Source organism: Nicotiana tabacum, chromosome 22, assembly GCF_000715075.1.
Source record: "Nicotiana tabacum cultivar K326 chromosome 22, ASM71507v2, whole genome shotgun sequence".
NCBI lineage: Eukaryota > Viridiplantae > Streptophyta > Magnoliopsida > Solanales > Solanaceae > Nicotiana > Nicotiana tabacum.
This window is the reverse complement of record NC_134101.1, coordinates 161,090,263-161,096,813: the sequence shown is the minus strand read 5'-3', so window position 1 is coordinate 161,096,813 and position 6,551 is coordinate 161,090,263.

Here is a 6,551-nt window from a genome sequence, read left to right as displayed (position 1 = left end):
AGGGAGCCATCTAAATGCTCGACTGGTAACTGTTATTGTGGGCAAACTCCGCAAGCAGCAAGAACTGATTCGCGAACCTCCAAAGTTTATAACACAAGCATGGAGCATATTCTCTAATATCTGAATAGTGCGCTTGAACTGCCCGTTCGTTTGAGGATGAAATGCTATGCTCAGCTCAACCCACATGCCCAACTCATGTTGTACTTCCCTCTAGAAGTGCGAGGTAAACTGCGTACCTTGATCAGAATAGATAGACACGGGAACACCGTGAAGATGGACGATCTTGCGGATATAAATCTCTGCCAACCGCTCTGAAGAATAAGTAACTGCCACAGGAATGAAATGCGCTGACTTGGTCATCCTGTCCATAATGACCCAAACTGCATCAAACTTCTTCTGAGTCTGTGGGAGTCCAACAACGAAATCCATAGTGATACGTTCCCACTTCCACTCAGGAATCTCTTACTTCTGAAGCAAACCACTAAGTCTCTGATGCTCGTACTTTACCTGCTGACAGTTTAGACATTGAGACACATACACAACTATATCTTTCTTAATTCTCCTCCACCAATAATGCTGCCACAAGTCCTGATACATCTTGGTGGTACCCGGATGAATGGAATACCAGGAACTGTGGGCCTCCTCAAGAATCAACTCACGAAGTCCATCCATACTAGGCACATAAACAGGACCTTACATCTCTAAAACTCCATCATCTCCAATAGTAACATGCTTGGCACCACCGTGTTGCACTGTGTCCCTAAGGACAAGCAAATGAGGGTCGTCATACTACCGATCTCTGATGCGCTCAAACAAAGAAGACCGAGTAACTATACAAGCTAACATACGGCTGGGCTCAGAAACATCCAACCTCACAAACTGATTGGCCAAAGGCTGAACATCTAATGCAAGCGGTCTTTCACTGACTAAAATGTATGCAATGCTGCCCATACTCGCTAACTTTCTACTCAAAGCATTGATCACCACGTTGGCCTCCCCAGAATGATACAAGGTGGTAAATCATAGTCTTTCAATAGCTCCAACCACATCCTCTATCTCAAATTGAGCTCCTTCTGCTTAAAAAAATACTACAAGCTCCGATGAACTGTGAATAACTCACACGACATGCCGTATAGATAGTGCCTCCAAATCTTCAACGCATGAACAATAGTTGCGAGCTCTAGGTCATGAACATGGTAATTCTTCTCGTGAACCTTCAGCTACCGCGAAGCATATGCAATTACCTTTCCATCCTGCATCAATACCGCACCAATTCCAATACGAGATTCATCATAATATATTGTATAACATCCTAAACCTATGTGCAATAGCAACACCGGTGCTGTAGTCAAAGCAGTATTGAGCTTCTGAAAGCTCGCCTCACACTCATTTGACCATCTGAATCGGGCACCTTTCTGGGTCAACCTGGTCAACGGGGCTGCTATAGATGAGAACTCCTCCACAAACCGACAGTAATAACCCTCCAAACCCAAAAAACTCCGGATCTCCGTGGCTGAAATAGGTCTAGGCCAATGTTGAACTGCCTCAATCTTCTTAGGATCCATTTTAATACCCTCTGCTAATACAACGTGTACCAAGAAGGCGACGGAATCCAACCGAAACTCACACTTTGAAAACATAACATATAATTGGATGTCTCTCAGAGTCTAAAGTACGACCCGAAGATGCTGCTCGTGCTCCTCTCGGTTGCAGGATTAGATCAAGATATCAACAATAAACACAATCACAAGGAATCTAAATAAGGCTTGAACACTCGGTTTATCAAATCCATGAATGTTGCTGGGGAATTTGTCAGCTCAAATGACATTACCAGAAACTCATAATGCCCATATCAAGTTCGAAAAGCTGTCTTAGGGACATCAGATGCCCTAATCCTCAACTGATGGTAGCCAGACCTCAAATCGATCTTTGAGAACACCTTGGCACCCTAAAACTGATCAAATAAGTCATCAATCCTCGGCAATGGATGCTTGTTCTTGATGGTGACTTTGTTCAATTGCCAATAATCTATGCACATCCTCATCAGTCCATCTTTCTTCTTCACAAACAATACGGGCGCACCCCAGGGAGAGACACTAGGTCTAATGAAACACTTATCAAGAAAATCTTGCAACTTCTCCTTCAATTCCTTCAACTCTGGCTGGGCCATATGGTATGGCGAAACAGAAATGGGCTGAGTGCCCGTCACTAAATCAATATAGAAGTTGATATCCCTGTCGGGTGGCATCCCCAGCAGGTTTGCAGGAAATACCTCTGGAAACTCACAAACAACTAGTACCGAATCCATGGAAGGAACCTCCGCACTAGAATGGCAGACATAAGCCAAATAAGCTAGACACCCCTTCCCGACCATATGCCGAACCTTCATATAAGAGACAACCTTGTTGGTGGAATGGCTAGGAGTCTCTCTACACTCTAATCGAGGCAACCTCGACAAGGCTAATGACACCGTCTTGGCATGATAATACAATATAGTGTGATAAGGTGACAGCCAATCCATACCCAAGATAACATCAAAGTCTACCATATCAAGAAGTAGAGGATTCACACTAGTCTCAAGACTCCCAATGGTGACCACACACGAACAATAAACGCAATATACTACAATAGCATCTCCCACAGGTGTGGACACATACATAGGGGCACTCAATGAAACACTAGACACAACCACATATGAAGCAAAATAGGATGACACATACGAATAAGTAGAAAACAAATCAAATAGAACTGAACCATCTCTACTAAAAATTAAAACAATACATGTGATAACAGTGTCAGAGGACTCAGCCTCAGGCCTGGCTGGAAAAGCATAGCATCAGGGATGGGCCCTACCACTCTGGACTACATCTATAGGACGGGCCCTAGTTGGCTGACCTCCACCTCTAGCAGCCTGACCTCCACCTCAAACAGCCTGACCACCACCTCTGGCTGCCTGACCCCGACCTCGCACTGGCTGAGCAGGCGGTGAAGCACCCGGTGTCGGGACCATGGCACGAGAACCCTGATGATGAGAAATGCTCGATGCACAAGGGCAAAATCTAGCATTGTGCCTCGAATCACAACAAGTATAATAGGGCTTCGGCTGCTATGACTGCTGACCCTGAAACTGACCTTGTCAACCCGAGTAACCACCCTAAAAGCTTTGGAGTGGTGGTACACTAATGCGAGTCGGTGTTGTAGTGTAGGTTAGCTGGTCGAAATAATGCATATGAAATCCACGACCACCTGAAGCACCATGGGATGCCTAGAGTGCTGAATGAAATGGCCTGGGAAGATGACCTCTACCAAAAGTACATCAGCCTCTAGATGAGGCTTCATTGAATCCACCGGAGTGACGCGACCTCTTGTCAGACCCTTCACCACTCCCTTGAGCTAGAACCATCTCGACTCGCCTAGCAACATTGGCAGTCATTTGAAAAGAAATCTCACTCCCAATCTCCATAACCATCTGCAATATTATAGGTTGATCAAGTCCCTCAATCAACCTCCTCACCTGCTCTCTCTCGGTAGGAAGCAAAAGAATAGCATGACAGGACAGATCCATAAAACGGGTCTCATACTGAGTGACCGTCATACTGCCCTGCTAGACATGCTCGAACTGCCGCGATAATCCTTTCTCAGAGTGACAGGAAGGAACTTCTCAAGAAATATGTGAGAGAACTGATCCCAAGTAAAAGCAGGAGACCCAGCTGGTCTGGTCAATAAAAAGTCATTCCACCATCTCTTGGCGGAACCAGTCATATGAAACACAACAAAATTGACCCCGTTGGTCTCCACTATCTCCATGTTCTGCAGCACCTCATAGCAGCGGCCAAAATAATCTTGTGGGTCCTCAGAGGATGACCCACTGTAGGGAACTGGAAAGAGCTTGGTGAACTTATCCAACCTAAAAAGCTCTTAGAAGACATAGCTGATCCACTATCAGCCTGTCCTGCGGCAACCGGCTGAACCACTCCAACTGGCTGACCTGCTGGAGTCTGGTACTGGGGAGTCATCTTCTTGTGGGTGTGAGTAGCAGGAGTCTATGCTCCTCCTCTAGCCTGAGAGACGGCTAGTGCCATGGGAAATGTGCCAGTCCATAAGGCCTACCAAACAGACCAAAGCATCCTGAAGTACTGGGGTGGCGATGAACCCCTCCAGGACCTGAGCTGGTCATGTTGGAACAGTATGGCTGGAACCTCCTCGTCGAACTACATCTGAGGCTCCGTTGCTGGTGATGTTACTCGAGCTCTGGGCTGAGCCCTGCCCCCACCTCGGCCTCTGGCATGACCTCAGCGTCTACCTCTGCCCATCGTAGGAGCTGCCACTAGGGAATCTAGCTGCTAATCAACTGAAGATGTTGTACGAGTTCTCGCCATCTGTGAGATAACAAGAGTAGAAGAGTTCAATTAGCAATGGGAGAACAAAATCGCACGATAGAGAAGAATAGAAGTGAAATTGTTCTTAAACTCCGTATCCTCTGAAAGATAAGTACAGACGTCTCTGTACCGATCCCCCAGACTCCACTAAACCTGCTCATGAATTGTGAGACCAAGGCAACCTAGTGCTCTGATACCAACTTGTCACGATCCGGAATTCCCACCTTCGGGACCGTGATGGTGCCTAACATTCCACTTGCTAGGATGGCCGACATTAGAGAGTCTCAAGCCATCCCTTATTCAATTTAGTAAATAACAGCAAATAAGATAAAATGAAATGCAACGAGCTCGAAATCATATAAAAACTTTAAAAATTTACTATTACTCGGATCTGGAGTAATAATTCATGAACTTCTTGGATTTACTACAAATAAAAGTCTAAAAGGAATACAACTATTTGAATGAAAGAAATAGTAAAAAAATAGAAAAGATAGACGGGGACTTCAAGGCCTGTGAATACGGACAGAACTACCTTGAGTCTCCAATGAACCAGTCCGAGCTGCTACACCTCTCGATCAGTTGGGACCAATACCAAAATCTACACATGAAGTGCAGAATGTAGTATCAGTACAACCGACCCCATGTACTGGTAAGTGTCGAGCCTAACCTCAAAAGTAGTGACGAGGCTATGACAAGACACCCACAAATAAACCTGTGCAATTTAATAGTATATGTACGAAGATAACGACAAGTAGAAGCTAGACAAGTAATATCGGGAAGGGGACATGCTGAGGGGATCACAAGATAAAGAATCACAACAGTAATAAGAACTTGATCAACCAATATGCCTTGAACCAGTAAGAACAAGTAAACATAGTAAAGGAAAATGCATGGCATCACCCTTCGTGCTTTTACTCTCAACCTTGCCATATAATCGATAGAAAGGGCACAACATCACCCTTCGTGCATTAACTCTCATAACATGGCACGACATCACCCTTCGTGCATTAACACTCACAATATGGCATTGCATCACCCTTCGTGCATTAACACTCTCCCTTACAAAAAATAATGAACAAATGACAACATGAAGATAGAAATAACAAGAACGAGTCTTACTTCAACATTTGGTTCCACAATACCAACCTCAATTTTGAATCAATACTCAGTTATTACCAAAAGTCCGTAAACATAAAAAGAACAATCAACATAACGATTAACTAGTATAGGCATGGATAATATGACCAAGGAAAGCAACAATTACAAGAATAAGACTCACCCGCATGCTATAACCCGACAACAACACATAGGTACTCGTCACCTCACCTATACATTGTACCCAACATCTAAACACATAACAAATAGATGATTAAGTACTAATCCCTCAAGCCAAGGTTAACCACGATACTTACCTCGCTCGGACGGCAAAACTCAAAGCTCAACCATGGCTTTTCCTTTCAAACAAGCCTCCGAACCAATAGAATCTAGCAAATTACCAACCAAACAATTCAAATTAAGCCTTAGGGACTACCCAAGATTGTAAAGAATTCCATTTAGGCCATTATTGAAAAAGTCAACAAAATTCAACACCCGAGCCCGCTTGGTCCAAACCCTTATTTGGACCAAAATCCGATTACTCATTCACCCTCGAACTCGGTTAAATAGTTAGTTTTGGAATCTGACCTCAATTTGAGGTCAAAATCCCCAATTTACCAAATCCCTAATTTCTACCCAATTTCATCATGAAAACTCTAGATTTTAGGCTGAAAACTTGTGAAATGTAGTGAAAGATTTAAGGGAGATATGTTAAAATCACTTACCAAAGATTTGGGGAAGAAGGAGTCTTGGAAAAATTGCCTCTAAGGTTTTAGGTTTTGAAAATTTAAAGAATGAATCAAAAATCTCATCTAAGTCATATTTACCCAGTTGCAGATGTCTCAAATCCAACTTGGGCTTCGCAAATGCGAGAAATCCATCGCATTTGCGAAGACTCTCACACCTCAGCAAATATCGCGTTGCGATGAAAAGTTTGGAAATGCGAACACTGACTTGACCGCAAATATGGCGAAATGATCGCAAATGCGAAGAGTCACCCCTCCCAATCCCCATTGCAAATTCGGAGAAAAGTTCGCAAATGCGAACATAATGTGGCCCAGCTACTCTTCGCATTTG